We start from the raw sequence: 17,271 nt of genomic DNA on the forward strand, positions 1-17,271 counted from the left end.
ATGTCTGCCAACGAAAACAAAAGGCAAAGAGAATCACTCCCATCCCTATAAAAGGAATGGCTCCTTTTCTAACATTCTTTTTTTTTTTTTTTTTGAGATGGAGTCTCGCTCTGTCGCCCAGGCTGGAGTGCAGTGGCGCGATCTTGGCTCACTGCAAGCTCCACCTCCCAGGTTCATGCCATTCTCCTGCCTCAGCCTCCCGAATAGCTGGGACTACAGGCGCCCGCCACCACGCCTAGCTAATTTTTTTTTTTTGAATTTTTAGTAGAGACGGGGTTTCACCGTGTTAGCCAGGATGGTCTCGATCTCCTGACCTCGTGATCCGACCGCCTCGGCCTCCCAAAGTGCTGGGATTACAGGCGTGAGCCACCGCGCCCGGCCTCTAACAACATTCTTTAAAAATATACATTTTACACTCCCTGCACCTCAGCAAAGGTGGCAATGTAATCAACACACTGGCTTATTTTGTTCTCCTCACTATTAGACGCATGTCCCCAAACTACCTGTTATAAGCCTGTTTTTTTTCTGGACTTCTCAAGGGCTTTGCCCATCGTTCTTTCCCCGGCATCTGGGACAGTACCACTCGCACTTTGGTTTATGGTTGAGACTCACACACGAGAAGCGGAACCACTCGATGGGGCATTCGTTGTCGCAGCGGATCATCTCCCAGTAGGAGGGCTCGCTGGGGTCGATGGGGAGGTCTGCGGGGGACGCCTGCCGCTACGCCTTGGCCATGGAGCTCTGCTTCTTCTTAGAGGTCTGGGCTTTCTTCTCCTTGGGCGTGCCCGAGGTGACGTCGTCGTGGTCGCGGTTGCTGGACGCGTTCTCACGGTTCTAGTTGTTGCGCTGCCGCCGAGAACGCTTTGCTGTTGGACTTCTCCGCCTGCGCGTCCGCCTCGCCCCTGGGCCTGTCCGGGCCGACTTTGCCGCCGTCGCGCTGCGTCGCCCTGTTCCTGCTGCGCGTGGAACGGCTCCACGTGGCTGTCCACCTGCCGCGTGAGGCGCTCCACCAGCTCCACCCTCTGGCTCTTGATCTGGATCTTCTGATCGCCCGGCTCCTAGCTGCGGATCAGGGCCCGCTGGGCGCAGGGTGGCACCCGCGGCTTCTGCGCGCAGTCCGTGTCGCGGCGGACCTTCTCATAGCACTTGTCCAGGTCCTTCAGGGTCTCCTCCAGGAAAGTCTCCGTGCCGCGAGCCCGGCTAACTCACGCCTCCCCAGCCATGCGCGGCCGCACCCTCCGGTCTGCAGAGGTGTGGCATGTGACCGTCTGCGAGCCGGTGTCGCGGGACGCCGGGGCGGGGCGGGCCACCCGAGCTGCAGCCCAGGCCCCCAGCCCCCAGCCCTAGCCTCGGCCCGGCCTCTGGCATTGCTCCGCGGCTGGAAGCGCAATGCCCTTCTCACTGTGCTCCACTGCAACTATTTTTACTTTCATTTTAACTTTTTTTTTTTTTTGACAGAGTCTCACTCTGTAGCCTAGGCTGGAGTGCAGTGGCGCGATCTTGGCTCACCACAACCTCCGCCTCCCGGGTTCAAGCGATTCTGCTGCCTCAGCCTCCCAAATAGCTGGGACTACAGGCGCGCCATGCCCGGCTAATTTTTTGTATTTTTAGTAGAGACAGGGTGTCACTATGTTGGCCAGGCTGGTCTCGAACTCCTGACCTCGTGATCCGCCCGCCTCGGACTTCCAAAGTGCTAGGATTACAGGCGTGAGCTAACTCTTACTTTGTTTTCTGCTTAAAACTCACGTGATCTGATTGGCATGTCTCCAAGCAAACACGCTCTAGCCCTTATGAAATGTGCTCTCTGTAGCTAAAACCTTGTTACAATGTCTTAAGTCATGGCCCAAAAGGCCAGATTGTTTTCTCAGACACTGTCAAATAGCTCTGCATTCACTGCTGTTGTATCTTTCCTGCTCTTCCAGAATCTCTGCTTTCAGTTGGAAGAAGTAGAAATGTCGCAAGGTTTTCAGCTTTTGCCCAGGTGTTGTTCGGTAGAAGCGCTTTGCCGGTTACTTGTGGAAGTGCTTTTCAACCCTGTGTAAGGCACTAGAGGTCAGAAAGTTTGGTAAATTCTGTGACATACTCCAGATTCATAGTTAAGAAAAACAGCACCTCCACCGGGAGCAGTGGCTCATGCCTGTAATCCTAACACTTTAGGAGGCAGAGGTGGGAGGATCTCTGGAAACTAGGAGCTGGAGACCAGCCTGGGCAACACAGGGAGACCTCCACCTCCACCCCCATCTCTGCAAAAAATTTTAAACATTAGTTAGGCTTGGTGATTCTCCCCTGTAGTCCCAGCTATTTGAGAGCCCAGGAATTTGAGGCCTCAGTAAGCTACAATTGTGCCACTGCACTCCAGCCTGGGTGACAAAGCAAGACCCTGTCTCAAAACAAACAAATTTTAGCATTATATGCCCACCGTTTTGCACCTTGCTTCTTCCACTTGAGGCAAACTTGTCCAATCCTCAGACCGTGGGCCTCAGGCGGTACAGGACTGCTTTGAATGCGTCTCAACACAAATTTGTAAACTTTCTTAAAACATTATGAGATTTTTGGGCCCAGCGCCGTGGCTCATGCCTGCAATCCCAGCACTTTGGGAGGCCAAGGCAGGCAGATCACCTGAGGTTAGGAGATCGAGACCAGCCTGGCAAACATGGTGAAACCCCATCTCTACTAAAATACAAAAAATTAGCCGGGCGTGGTGGCACACACCTGTAGTCCTAGCTACTTGGAAGGCTGAGGCAGAAGAATCGCTTGAACCTGGGAGGCAGAGGTTGCAGTGAGCCGAGATTGTGCCACTGCACTCCAGCCTGGGCAACAGAGTGAGACTCCGTCTCAAAATAAATAAATAAATAAATAAATAAATAAATAAATAGTTTTTTTGGCAATTTAAAAAAATATAGCTAGCTCATCAGCTACCGTCAGTGTTAGTGTATTTTATGTGTGGCCCAAGACAATTCTTCTTCCAATGTGGCCCAGGGAAGCCAAAAGATTGGACATCCCTGAAAGGGTATATCCTGGAAGTATATCTTTCCAAGTGAGTCTACTATATAGAGCTACTCATTTGTTTTTGTGACTGCATAGTATTGTGTCCAGAGTTGGTTCCTGCCTGTGGGTTCTTGGTCTCACCAACTTCAAGAATGAAGCCGCGGACTTTCACGGTGAGTGTTACAGCTCTTAAAGGTGGCATGGGCCCAAACAGTGAGCAGCAGCAAGATTTATTGTGAAGAGCGAAAGAACAAAGCTTCCACTGCATGGAAGGGGACCTGAGCGGGTTACTGCTGCTGGCTGGGGTGGCCAGCTTTTATTCCCTTATTTGGCCCTGCCCACGTCCTGCTGATTGGTCCATTTTACAGAGTGCTGATTGGTCCATTTTACACAGTGCTGATTGGTGCATTTACAATCCTTTAGCTACACACAGAGCGCTGATTGGTGCATTTACAATCCTCTAGCTAGACAGAAAAGTTCTCCAAGTCCCCACTCGACCCAGGGAGTCCAGCTGGCTTCACCTCTCAATCCCCCCTCTAAACAGGACACCCCAACTGCTGTTGGGAATTGGGCAATGACCGCTCTAACTACTTCCTGCTGGATAGAGGCGAAGAAGGGGCCCTGCAGTTGTAGTGTCCTCTTTAGTGAACTCTTTAGGCCAAAGGGCCAGCAGGTTGGTCCAGGGGTCCTCGGTAGAAGTTGTTAGTTGAACTCATTTGGGATTCCATTTGTAAGATCATCTGTAGTTTGATGGCCTCGATCCTAGAGGAAACAAATTTAACAAGGAGGTTAAAAATACAGGCCCCTAAGGAGAGTAATAGCAAGATGGCTGTCATGGGACCTAGAAAGGGGAGAAGCCATGTCGCCCAATTCCAGAGGTTGGTATAAGAGTTTGAAAGGCATTGTCTGATTTCAAAAGCCTTTTCCTGTAAACGCCAGGCAGCATCTCATACTATCCCTGACTGGTTAGTGTAAAAACAACACTCTTCCCCTAAGAAGGTGCAGAGTCCTCCTTTCTCAGCAGTGAGGAGGTCTAGGCCTCGACAGTTTTGGAGAGTCACTGCTGCCAAAGAGTCTATTTGGGATTGTAGGGTAAGGATAGATTCTGTTATTTCTTGTAAGCTGTCTGAGAAATCCTTTGAGAGTGTGTGGTAGTAGGATAATGAAGTAGATAATGAAGTACAGCTATTCCAGTTCCTGTAGCAGTGGCCATTTCTAACCCTATAAGTAGGAGTATTAGTTGTATGGCCCTGTGCTGATGGACTTGAGCTTTGAGGGGCACTGATAGGGTCTGATTTCCATAAGATTAGAAGTTAGGATAATACATGTTACACTGTTAACTTTCAGCAAACTTTACTTTTGTTGAAAACCTTGTAAGTTTGGGATTTTAATTTTTCTTTGCTATTAATAAAACCTTGTTCAGTCCATATTAACTTAGAATTGGTATAGATGGCTCCTTCCTGATTCTGTAAGTACTTTAAGGTTTGGCTGAGTGCAAACAGCTCACATGTTTGAGCGGACCAATTACTGGGCAATTTTCCTAATTCTGCTTCTACAAGAGTTTCTTTATCGCTCACTGAATACCCATTGTGTCTTTTTCCCTTAATCACCCAGGAGGAACCATCTATTGTCCTGTCCTGAAGGGAGTTCCTCCTAGATCTGGTTGGACCTTTGTGTGGTAATTAATTAAGATTCCCTGTTAGGAAACCTGCTGGGTTAAGGATTTTTGATAGGAAGGCTACGGGTTGTCAGTGGCCTCAGTGCTTTCAGGCTACACTCTTGTTTACACTGACAGTAAGGTGGTATTGGAGTGTTGTAGGGTCATGGAGAAGACCTTCAATGATCAATTATAGGTTTTAAATTTACCCTGGCTTTTAAAGGAATAGGGTACACCGTTTTTTCTTTACTACTTCTCTCTCTGTCTCTCTTTCTTTCTCTTTGACTTTCTGTCTCTTTCTCTCTCTTTGACTCTTTCTTTGTCTCTGTCTCTTCCTCTCTCTCTCTTTGACTGCCTCTTTGTCTGTCTCTTCCTCTGCCTGCCTCTCTCTTTGACTCCTTCTTTGTCGGTCTCTTCCTCTCTTTCCTTCTCTCTTTGACTTTCTGTCTCTCTCTCTCTTCCTCTCTCTGACGTGCTCTTTGTCTCTCTGTCTCTTTCTCTCTCTCTCTCTTTCTTTCTCGCTCTCTTTCTCTCTGACTTTCTGTCTCTTTCTCTCTTTCTCTTTGACTTGCTGTCTCTCTTTCTTTCTCTGTCTCTCTCTTTCTGTCTCTCCCCCCCAACCCTTTGACTTTCGCTTCAGCAGTGTAAGACTGCCACCTCCTTGGGTTTTTGCACTGTGTGCAATAACTCCATGATTTCCTTGTGATATTTAATGGGGGTTCCCTCAGAGATTAGGAACTCTCTTTCTTTCCATATTGCAGCATGGGAATGTAGGATTAGATAAGCATACTTGCTATCTGTATACACATTTATTCTTTGTCCCTTTCCCAGTTCTAAGGCTCGGGTAAGTGCCACTAGTTCTGCTAACTGGGTGCTGGTCCCTGGGGGAAGAGGCTTACTTTCAAGTACTGTTAACATCACTAACTATGGCATAACCTGCCTTTCATATCCCATTCTCCACAAATGAACTTCCATCGGTATATAGATTAAGGTCAGGATTAGCTAAGGGGACTTCTAAGAGATCCTCTCGGGTGGCATAAGTCTGGACTATAATTTATTGGCAGTCATGCTCGATTAGTTCTCCATCCTCTGGGAGAAAAGTGGCAGGGTTTAGGGCCACACATGTGAGTATTTGAAGCACCAGTCCCTCAAGAAGTAGCACCTGGTATCTGAGCAGGTGGTTGTCTGACAGCCATAAACTTCCTTTGGCACCTAGTATGCCATTTACATCATGAGTAATCCAGATGGTGAGATCCTTTCCTTGTATTATTTTGATAGCCTCTGACACTAAGATGGCCACCACCGCTACTACCCATAAACAGTGAGGCCAGCCTTTTGCTACTATATCAATTTCCTTACTTAGGTATGCCACTGGTTGTGGGGTTGTCCCACGAGTTTGAGTAAGGACTCCAAGAGCTATTCCTGCTCTCTCTGTGACGTATAAAGAGAAGTTTTGTCCTGTGGGAAGGCTTAAGGATGGAGCTTGTACTAGGGCCTGCTTTAAGGTTTTGAAGGCTGTTTCTGCCTCTGGTTCCCATTCTACTAGATGAGTATTTGCCTTCTGGGTCTCCTTGATTAGAGTATAGAGTGGTCTGGCCATCTCGCTGTATCCAGGGATCCATAGTCAGCAAAAGCCAGTGATTCCAAGGAACCCCACAACTGTTTTAATGTCCTAGGGTGAGGATAAGCCAGTATAGGCTGTATTCATTCCTTGCTGATGGCCCTGGTTCCTCTGGCTAAGATTAGGCCTAGATATTTGACTTGTTGTAGGCAGAGCTGGGCCTTCGATTTAGAGACCTTGTACCCTTGATTAGCTAGAAAGTTCAAGAGATCTAGAGTAGCCTGCTGGCATGACGCTTCCGAACTGGTAGCCAAAAGTAAATCATCCACATACTGAAGGACCAGAGTGCCTGGACTTGAGAAGTGGCCTAGACCTTGCGCCAGTGCCTGACCAAACAGATAAGGTCTATCCCTAAACCCTTGGGGCAAGACCGTCACATAAGTTGGGATGTGTGGTCTGTGGGATCCTCAAAGGCAAAGAGAAACTGGAAGTCAGAATGCAGGGGAATACAGAAGAAGGCATCCTTGAGGTCCAGAACCATGAACCATTCTGCTTCCTCTGGTATTTGAGAGAGCAGGGTATAGGGGTTGGGTACAACTGGATATAGAGGAATTACTGCCTCATTGATGAATCTAAGATCTTGCACTAGTCTCTACTGACCATTCAGCTTTTGTACTCCTAGAATTGGGGTGTTGCAGGGACTGCTGCATTTTCTTACTAAGCCTTGAGCTTTTAAATGTCTAACAATATCCTGTAATCCTTTATGAGATACAGGCCTTAAGGGATATTGCCTTTGATAAGGAAAAGTGGTGGGGTCTTTTAGCCTGATTTGGACTGGGTGGGCATTTTTTGCCCTTCCGAATTGTCCTTCCGATGCCCAGACTTCAGGGTTGATTCTCTCCTCAAGCAGGGGACAACAAATGGATAACTTGTTCCCCATATTCATGTAGATAATACCTCCAGCTTTGGCTAATATGTCCCTCCCTAATAAAGGTGTGGGACTTTCAGGCATAATGAGAAAGGAGTGTGAAAAGAGCAAAGTCTCCCAATTACAACTGAGGAGGTGGGAGAAATACCTGGTTACAGGCTGTCCCAGGATTCCTCGGATGGTAATGGACCTTGAGGACAGCTGTCTGGGACAGGAGATTAATACTGAGAAAGCCACGCCAGTGTCCAGGAGGAAGTCAATTTCCTGGCCCTCAATGGTTAAACATACCCGGGGCTCAGTGAGGGTGATGACATGAGCTGGCGCTTGCCCCAGGCACCCTCAGTCCTTTTGCTGGATCATCTGGTTGGGGGCTTCTGGCCCAGAGAAACTTTGCACCTTCCAGTGATTGGCTAGGCATAGTGGACATGGGCGAGGGGGCAGCTTGTTTCTCGTTGGACAATCTTTTTTAAAGTGTCCTTGTACACCACACTGATAACAAGCCCTACCGGGTGATTGGCCTGCTCCATTTTCTGTCCTCTGAACCACCCAGGTTTGTTTGTCTGAGGGCCATGACTAAGGCTGTGGCCTTTCTCCGATCTTGCTTTTCCTTTTCGGCCTGTTCCTCTTGGTCCCTATTATAGAACACCAAGGTTGCCAGGTTTAATAATGCCTCCAGATTTTGTTCGGGGCCCAGGGCTCACTTTTGGAGCTTTCTCCTGATATCTGCAGCTGACTGGGTAATAAACTTATCTTTTAGGATCAATTGACCCTCGAGGGAGTCAGGTGACAGGGGAGTATATTTTCTTAAGGCCTCCCATAGCCACTCAAGGAAGGCAGAAGGATTTTCTTCCTTTCCCTGAGTTATGGTGGAAATCATTGAATAATTCATGGGCTTTTTCCTAATTATCTTTAGTCCTTCTAGAACGCAGGTCAGCATATGTTTATGACTCCAGTCCCCATGATCTGAGTCTAGGTCCCAGTGGGGATCCATACTGGGGACGGCTTGCTGACTGGTAGGGAATTTGTCCCTTTCTTCGGCTGTCATTCTATCATTCACTTGACTAAGATACCAGGTATCTCCAAGCTCTCGGGCTGCAGCTAAAGCCACATTCTTTTCATTAAAGGCCAGGGTTTGATCTAACAATAGCATGACATCTCTCCAAGTGAGATCGAAGGTTTGCCCTAGACCCTGTAGGACATCTATATACCTATCAGGATCATCTGAAAACTTCCCCAGGTCTGCCTTGATCTGCTTTAAATCAGAGAGGGAGAAGGGGATATGTACCCGGGTTGGGCAAAATTCCCCTCCTCCTACAGCTTGAAGGGGACATAACCGATAGCCCGGGGGTTTTTGTGGTCCCTTGGAGATCTCTTTTCTTGTTTCCTTCTGGGTGGGGGAGATTAGAGGAGCCTTATCATTAATAGGAAGGGGAGCTGTAGGAAGGCTAGGATATGGAGGTAAGCTGAGAGGTCCTCCTGTGGGATGTAAATTGCAAGCTTTGCATAGTTGTGAATTCTCCTTCGATGAAAAGAAAGCTTGGACATAAGGTATTTCACTCCATTTGCCTTCCCTCTTACAGAAAAGGTCAAGCTGCAGGATAGTATTGTAATTTATACTTCCCTCAGGTGGCCATTTTTCCCCATCAGAGAGAGAATATTGGGGCCAGGCCGTAGTGCAGAAAAAAATAAGCCACTTCTTTTTCAGGGTTTGTGGGTCAAATTGGTCTCAATGGCTTAGGATGCATTTCAAGGGTGAGCCTGTTGATGCCTGAGTGTTTTCCTATCTGAAAGAAAAAACCACCCATGGTTTTGGTTTGTTTGCTCCCCACCCCCACCCCGCCCCCACCCCCCGCTGGCCCAAGAACCCGCAACGGCCCCTGGACCCTGCTGATTGGAATAGTTGTGCTCACCAACGCAGCAGCAGAAACCTTAGTTTTCCTCTTAGACCACAAAGAGGACCGACGAAGGTCAGATTTAGTGGACCTTACCGACGCATTCTCAAAAACCTGTTAGAGTCCTAAGCATCCTCCTGTTAGTATTGGGACCTTACCCCTGTCCTATAAAGATGTTATGCCCCAAAAGGCTGGGCACGGTGGCTCATGCCTGTAATCCCAGCACTTTGGGAGGCTGAGGTGGGTGGATCACCTGAGGTCAGGAGTTCAAGATCAGCCTGGCCAACATGGTGAAACCCTGTCTCTACTAAAAAATACAAAAAATTGCCAGATGTGGTGGCAGGCGCCTTAATCCCAGCTACTTGGGAGGCAGAGGCAGGAGAATCGTTTGAACCCAGGAGGCACAGGTTGCAGTGAGCCGAGATCGAGCCATTGCACTCAAGCCTGGGGGACAAGAACGAGACTTCTGTCAAAAAAAAAAAAAAAAAAAGATGTTATGCCCCAAAAATGAAGTGGAGGGCCATACCCTGAGGGAGGAAAGGGATCTCCAGGGTTGGAAGAGTGATGCCTTTTGTCCTCACTTCTCATCATATGAATAGGAAGGATATCATTTCTGAGGCTCCCCATATCCTAGCTTCAGGAATAGCTTTTGTTAGGCCTGCTAGTCTGAGGAGGGACCCTAAAATTCCAGATAGTGTCCCCCCACTGACAGGGCTTTAGGCAAAAAATATGTCTTTCTGATTGCTGAGCCCGGGTGCCTAAAGAAGGGAACAGAGTCCTGAAGTTTATACTAGAAATCATTCTTATAGGAGAAACTAGAAAAGCACCAGAGACAGGGAGTGGTTTTTAAAAGCAGGACGAGCCTCGGAGAAGAGAGGCAGGAGGAAGTTTGTCTGATAGGCGTTAGGACCCAGGAGGCAAGAGTCAGGATAGATTGGATAGATGGGCGAGTCTTGCTTGGGCGACATGACTTTGAGAGTTCCGCTCATAGTACAGGGTCAACCAACTTTTTGTCGGGACCCTGGAGCTGAATGGCTTTCCTCTCTGTCGACCCTCGGCTCAGCCCGCAAGTACAGGAAAAGTGGAAGCTGGTTCCAGTAAAACTGACTCTCACAACTCTGAAGAGTTGGGGGTTGTTACAGAGCCCTTTCCCAGAAAGCCTGACACCCATGTCTTTAGCCCAGCGGCTGCACTATTCGCTTTTAACTGGCCAACAGGTGCCTGGTAGTTAGCCCCTGAATTCTAAGGAAAAATAGGACAGAATAGCAAGTGAAAGGGGTCCAGTGGTACTCACTGCTTGACAATAGTCCCATCTGGGTCGCCAGGATGTGTCCGGAGTTGGTTCCTTCTGGTGGGTTCTTGGTCTCGCGGACTTCAAGAATGAAGCCATGGACCTTCGCAGTGTTACAGCTCTTAAAGGTAGCACGGACCCAAAGAGTGAGCAGCAGCAAGATTTATTGTGAAGAGTGAAAGAACAAAGCTTCCACAGTGTGGAAGGGGACCTGAGCGGGTTGCTGCTACTGGCTGGGGTGGCCAGCTTTTATCCCCTTATTTGTCCCTGCCCACGTCCTGCTGATTGGTCCATTTTACAGAGTGCTGATTGGTGCATTTACAGTCCTTTAGCTAGACACACAGTGCTGATTGGTGCATTTTTACAGAGTGCTGATTGGCGCATTTACAATCCTTTAGCTAGACACAGAGCGCTGATTGGTGCGTTTTTACAGAGTGCTGATTGGTGCATTTACAATCCTTTAGTGAGACACAGAGTGCTGACTGGTGCATTTACAATCCTTTAGCTAGACACAGAGTGCTGATTGGTGCACTTTACAGAGTGCTGATTGGTGCATTTACAGTCCTTTAGCTGGACAGAAAAGTTCTCCAAGTCCACACTTGACCCAGGAAGTCCAGCTGGCTTCACCTCTCAGTATGATACTGCTAGTTGTACCACCGCTTATTGAATCAATGTCATACTGGTGGACTTTTACATTACTTTTAATTTTTTGCTGTTGCAGACTGTTTCAGTAAATATTTTTGTATATGTATCATTTAAAATATATACTTATAGTCCTGGTGTGGTGGCTTATGCCTGTAATCCCAGCACTTTGGGAGGCTGAGGCAGGCAGATCTCCTGAGGCCAGGAGTTCAAGACCAGCCTGGCCAATATGGCAAAACCCTGTCTCTACAAGAAGTACAAAAATTAGCCAGACATGGTGGCACATGCCTGTAGTTCCAGCTACCTGGGAGGCTGAGGCAGGAGAATCGCTTGAACCCAGGAGGCAGAGGTTGCAGTGAGCCAAGATCACACCACTGCACTCCAGCCTAGCAACAGAGTGAGACTCCGTCTCAAAAAAGAAAAAAAAAAAGAAAAACAAAAATAAAAAACAAACAAACAAAAAACCAGGCCAGGTGCTGTGACACACCTGTAATCCCAGCACTTTTGGAGGCTGAGGCAGGTGGATCACCTGAGGTCAGAAGTTTGAGACCAGCCTGGCCAACATGGCGAAACGCTGTTTCTACTAAAAATACAAAAATTAGCCGGGTGTGGTGGTGTGTGCCTGTAATCCCAGCTACTCAGGAGGTTGAGGCAGGAGAATTGCTTGAATCTGGGAAGCAGTAGTTGCAGCGAGCCAAGATCCCGACACTACACTCCAGCTGGGGTGACAGAGTGAGACTGTCTCAAAAAAAAAAAATATATATATATATATATGTGTATATATATATATTTACACATTTACTTATAGAATATATAGAATAAATTCATAGGCTATATGTAGAATGAATAAATATAGAATACATTCCTTGAGGTAGAATTTCTAGATCAATGAATATGGCACTATCACTTTTGATTGGCCATGAGGAAGCTCTATCCAGTGATCTCTTGAACACTGTGGCTGTGAGCCATCCCCTTCCTCAGAGTCTCTGCTGTTGCTATCAAGGGCAACTGTTTCACTTGCAGAATCCTCCCTCTTCTTTTCTGGAGTATGTGATAAAACATCTTGTCTAGTGGATTTGTATAAATCCTTCACGGAGAATGCTTTGTATATGTGGTGTAATGTGGCTGGTTCAACTTTTTTTTTTTTCACAATCTTTTACTTGTCATCGTAATCCTCTGCTGACTTTCTGGCATCTTCCTTCTTTTCCTCTGTTTCCTTCTCTTCCCTCCTCCTCCTCCACTACCACCAGACTTCATATAATTTCACCCATTAAAAGGACACTTTTTTTTCCTTTTCTTTTTCTTCTCCTCCTCCTCTTCATTTCAACTCCACTAGGCTACAGTTCCCAGTTATTCAATCAAATGAATCTAGGTGTTGCTGTACAGGTATTTTGTAGACGTGATTGAAGTCCACAGCCGTTTGACTTTAAGTAAGGGAGATTATCCTTGATAATCTGGGTGAGTCTGATTCAATCTGTTGAAAGGCCTTAAGACCAGAGCTGAAGTTTCCCAGATGGAGAAGAAATTCTCCCTGTGAACAGCAGCTTTAGCATGTGCCTGAGTGTTCCAGCCTGCCCTTCTTGATGGCCCACCCTATGGATTTCAGACTCGGATTTCACCCTACAGATTTCACCCCCTACAACGGTGTTAGCCCATTTCTTGCAATGAATCTCTTCATATATATCTTCTACTGGTTCTGTTTCTCTGATTGAACCCTGACTGATACATCCTTCAAGGTATTTCCTCCATCCAGTCTGGGAACTCATTTCATTGATAAGACAAGCATAGGGAGGCACTCCTCAGACCTTTTTATCTGGCCCTCAAGGGGAAAACCAATTTCAGTGAATAATTACAGAGAACTGTCATTGCCTCTGATAGAAAAGAAAACATTCTGCAGGGGCCCAGGAAGAGTTCCCCAATGTCAGGAGCCATGTGCCATGGTAGTCAAGTGGAACCACCCTATTGTTGCTTAATTAGTTGGCTGATGTCAAAATGCTGTTAACTGCATAAAAAAGAGAGTAGTAGGCCAGGCACATTGGCTCATGCCTGCAGTCCCAACTACTAATACTTGGGAGGCTGAGGTGGGAGGCTTCGGCCCAGGAATTCAAGGTTGCAGTGAGCTGTGATTGAGCCACTGCACTCCAGCCTGGGTGACAGAATGAGACCCTGTCTCAAAAAAAAAAAAAAAAAAAAAGAAAAAAGAAAAAAGAAAAGAAAAGAAAAAAAGTAAAAATGATTGAGCATAAAAATGAAGGTGGGCAAAGTCTAAAATATCTATGAGGCTGGGCACGGTGGCTCATGCCTGTAATCCCAGCATTCTGGGAGGCCGAGACAGGTGGATTGCTTGAGCTCAGGAGTTTGAGACCAGCCTGGGCAACATAATGAAACCCCATCTCTACCAAAAATACAAAAAATTAGTTGGGCATGGTGGCTTGTGCCTGTGGTCCCAACTACTTGGGAGGCTGAGATGGGAGGACTGCTTGATCCTGGGGGGCTGAGGTTGCAGTGAGCTGTGATCATGCCACTGCACACCAGCCTGGGCAACAGAGCGAGACCCCATATAAAAAAAATATATGTATATATAATATATGAGTCCATATTGATATAAATAAGTGATTAAATAAATAGATAAATAAATGGGGGAGAATAGACAAATCTTTAATGCAGAAGGATTCCAAGTAATTTATGTAGATATTTTGCCCTCAAGGAGGAGGAGCATTACTCTCTATTCCTTAAGCATGGGCTGGGCTGCAAACAGTGACTTCCTTCCAAAAAGTACGGTGTGGAAAGGGGTGAGAAGAGTAAAAGCAGTGGAGAAACCTCACAAACACTACTTCAGCCAGATGATGAAGATCAACATCAACAGTGGAAAGTCATGTTGATAGTATGTATCCTATGATGTGATGAAAACGGTACCTTACCTCTGTGGTCTTCCTCTCCCAAATGCATACTCCAGTTTAATCATGAGAAAAACATCAGAAAAATCTCAATTGAGGAATATTCTTCAAAATTCCTGGCCAGTGCTCCTCAGAACTATCAAGGTCATCAACAACAAGAAAAGTCTGAAAAGCTGTCACAGCTGAGGAGAAATGACAACTAAATGTTATGTGGTGTCCTGGATGGGATCCTGGAATAGAAAAAGGACAGTAGGTAAAAACTAAAGGAATCTGGCTGGGCAAGGTGGCTCATGCCTGTAATCCCAGCACTTTGGGAGGCCGAGGCAGGTGGATCACCTGAGGTCAGGGGTTTGAGACCAGCCTGACCAAGATGGAGAAACCCCATCTCTACTAAAAATACAGTATTAGCCAGGCATGGTGGCGCACGCCTGTAATCCCAGCTCCTCGGGAGGCTGAGGCAGGAGAATTGTTTGAACCCAGGAGGCGGAGGTTGCGGTGAGCCGAGATCACACCACTGCACTCCAGCCCAGGCGACAGAGCAAGACTCTGCCTCGGTAATAATAATAATAATAATATTTTAAAAATTAGCCAAGCATGGTGGTGTGTGCCTGTAATCCCAGCTACTCGGGAGGCTAAGTCAGAAGAATCCCTTGAACCCGGGAGGTGGAGGTTGCAGTGAGCCGAGACCATGCCATTGTATTCCAGCCTGGACAACAGGAGCGAAACTCCGTCTCAAAATAAATAAATAAATAAAAATAAATAAATAAATAAATAATCAGCCGGGCATGATGGTGCATGCCTGTAGTCCCAGCTACTTGGGAAGCTGAGGTGAGAGGGTTGCTTGAGCCCAGGAGTTTGAGGCTACAATGTTAGCGCCACTGCACTCCAGCCTGGGCGACAGAGTGAGACCTCATCTAAAAAAAAAAAAAAAATTGGCCAGTCGCGGTGGCTCACGCCTGTAATCCCAGCACTTTGGGAGGCCGACATGGGCGGATCACGAGGTCAGGAGATCAAGATCATCCTGGCTAACACAGTGAAACCCCGTCTCTACTATAAATATATATTTTTTAAAAAAGTAGCTGAGCATGGTGGCACGTGCCTGTAGTCCCATCTACTTGGGAGGCTGAGGCAGAAGAGGCAGAAGAATGGCGTGAACCCGGGAGGCGGAGCTTGCAGTAAGCCGAGAGCTGAGATCACGCCACTGCACTCCAGCCTGGGCAACAGAGCGAGACCCTGTCTCAAAAAAAAAAAAATACTATATATTCCAGCAATTCTACTCCTATGTTTCTACCGAAAAGAATTGAAAACAAGTATTCAAATCAAAATTTGTACACAGATGTTCATAGCAGCACTATTCACAATGGCTAAAAGGTGAAAAAAACCCAAATGTCCATCAATGGATGAATGGCATATCCTATAGAACTGAATAGTATTTCACCATATTCTGATACATGCTACAACATAGATGAACCTCAAAAATGTGCTATGTAGAAAAAAGACAGACACAAAGGTCACACATTGTATGATTCCATTTGCGTTAAATATCCAGAATAGATAAATCTGTAGACAGAACTGCAGATTAGTGGTTTCTAGAGCCTTGTGGGAGGGAGGACTGGGGAATGACTGCTTGATGGGTACAGGGTTTACATATGGGGTGACAAAGCTGTTATGAAACTATATAGAGGTGATTATTATACAACTTCGTGAATATACTAAATGCCACTGAATTATACACTTTCAAATGGTTAATCTTATGTTTTATGTGAACTTTACATCAATTTTTTTTGAGACAGGTCTAGTTCTGTCACTCAAGCTGGAGGGCAGTGACATGATCAGGGCTCACTGCAGCCTCAGCTTTCTGGTCTCAAGAGACCCTTCCACCTCAGCCTCCCAAGTAGCTGGGACTACAGGTGTACACCACCATACCCAGCTAATTTTTTATTTTTTGTAGAGATGAGATGTCACTATGTTGCCCAAGCTGGTCTTGAACTCCTGGCCTCAAGCAATCCTCTCACCTTCGGACCCCAAATTGCTGGGATTATAGGTGTGAGCCACCACGCTTGGCCACACTAATTTTTTAAAAAGAGGAATGCATCAAATGCATAGAGGAAGCTGACACTACAAGTGTGTGCCACCAAGCCCAGCTAATTTTTGAATTTTTTTGTAGAGTTGCAGGGGAGGGGTTCTGCCTGTGTTGTCCAGGCTGGTGTTGAACTACTGGGCTTAAGTGATCCTCCCACCTCAGCCTCCCAAAGTGCTGGGATTACAGGTGTGAGCCACTGTACTTGGCCAGAAGTGGTGTTTGAATTGAGTTGTTAATCAATTTATGAATCACTTAGCAAACATTTATTGTATGAATACTAAATGCTAGTCAGTAGGCATTGAGATGATATAAATAGATATAGGCCAGGCATGGTGGCTCACACCTGAGGCATGAGAATCACGTGAATCTGGGGTAGAGATTGCAGTGAGCCGAGATGGCACCACTGCACTCCAGCCTGGGTGACAGAGTGAGACTGTGTCTCAAAAAAATTAAATAAAATAATACATAAATAGATATAGTAGATATAGATACTTATATCTATACATATATGAATATTCTCTCTCTCTCTCTCTCTCTCTATATATATATATATATATGAATTTAGATCTTATCTGCCCCCTCAGACAGCTCACTATATAGTTGGGAGAGACAAACACATAAATAGGCAATTATAGTGCTTTGTGGTATATGCGATGATAGATGTATATACAAGGTATTATGGAAGTAAGGAGGAGCAGCACCCATCACAGCCTGCGGGTGTTTTAAAGAATTATTAGAAAGTGGCCAAGTGGCCAAGGTGCGGTGGCTCATGCCTGTAATCCCAGCAATTTGGGAGGCTGAGGTGGGAGGATCGCTTGAGCCAAGGAGTTCAAGACCAGCCTCGGCAACATAACAAGACCCTGTCTCTACAAATAATAACAATAATGAGAATAACAAAATTAGCTTGGCATGGTGGCATGTGCCTGTAGTCCCAGCTACTCAGGAAGTTGAGGCAGTAGGATTGCTTGAGCCCAGGAGGTTGAGGCTGCAATAAGCCATGATCACACCGCTGCACTCCAGATGGGGTGACAGAGCAAGACCCTGTCTCTGGAAAAAAAAAAAAAAAAAAAAAAAGAAAGAAAGTGGCCAAGTGAAGAGGGGAAGGAAGGTCATTTTAGGCAGAACACAAATAAAGGTGTAGAGCTAAGAGATAGAAGATATATATGGAGAGACAGAGTGAGTGTGTGTGTGTGTGTGTGTGTGTGCGCGCGCGCGTGCGCATATGCATAGGAAGTAATTACAAGTGGTTCCATCTTATCTTGAATTTTTTTTTTTTTTTGAGATGGGGTCTCACTCTGTTGCTGAGCCTGGAGTGCAGTGGCATGATCTTGG

At 46.5% G+C, this 17,271-nt stretch overlaps 1 pseudogene; it reads right to left on the minus strand.

Annotated features, from left to right (window-relative positions):
- Positions 1–286: 286 nt before the first annotated feature.
- On the minus strand, positions 287–1,196 carry LOC100612097 (inhibitor of growth protein 1-like; annotated as a pseudogene).
- Positions 1,197–17,271: the final 16,075 nt, after the last annotated feature.

This window comes from Pan troglodytes, chromosome X (assembly GCF_028858775.2).
Source record: "Pan troglodytes isolate AG18354 chromosome X, NHGRI_mPanTro3-v2.0_pri, whole genome shotgun sequence".
Lineage (NCBI taxonomy): Eukaryota > Metazoa > Chordata > Mammalia > Primates > Hominidae > Pan > Pan troglodytes.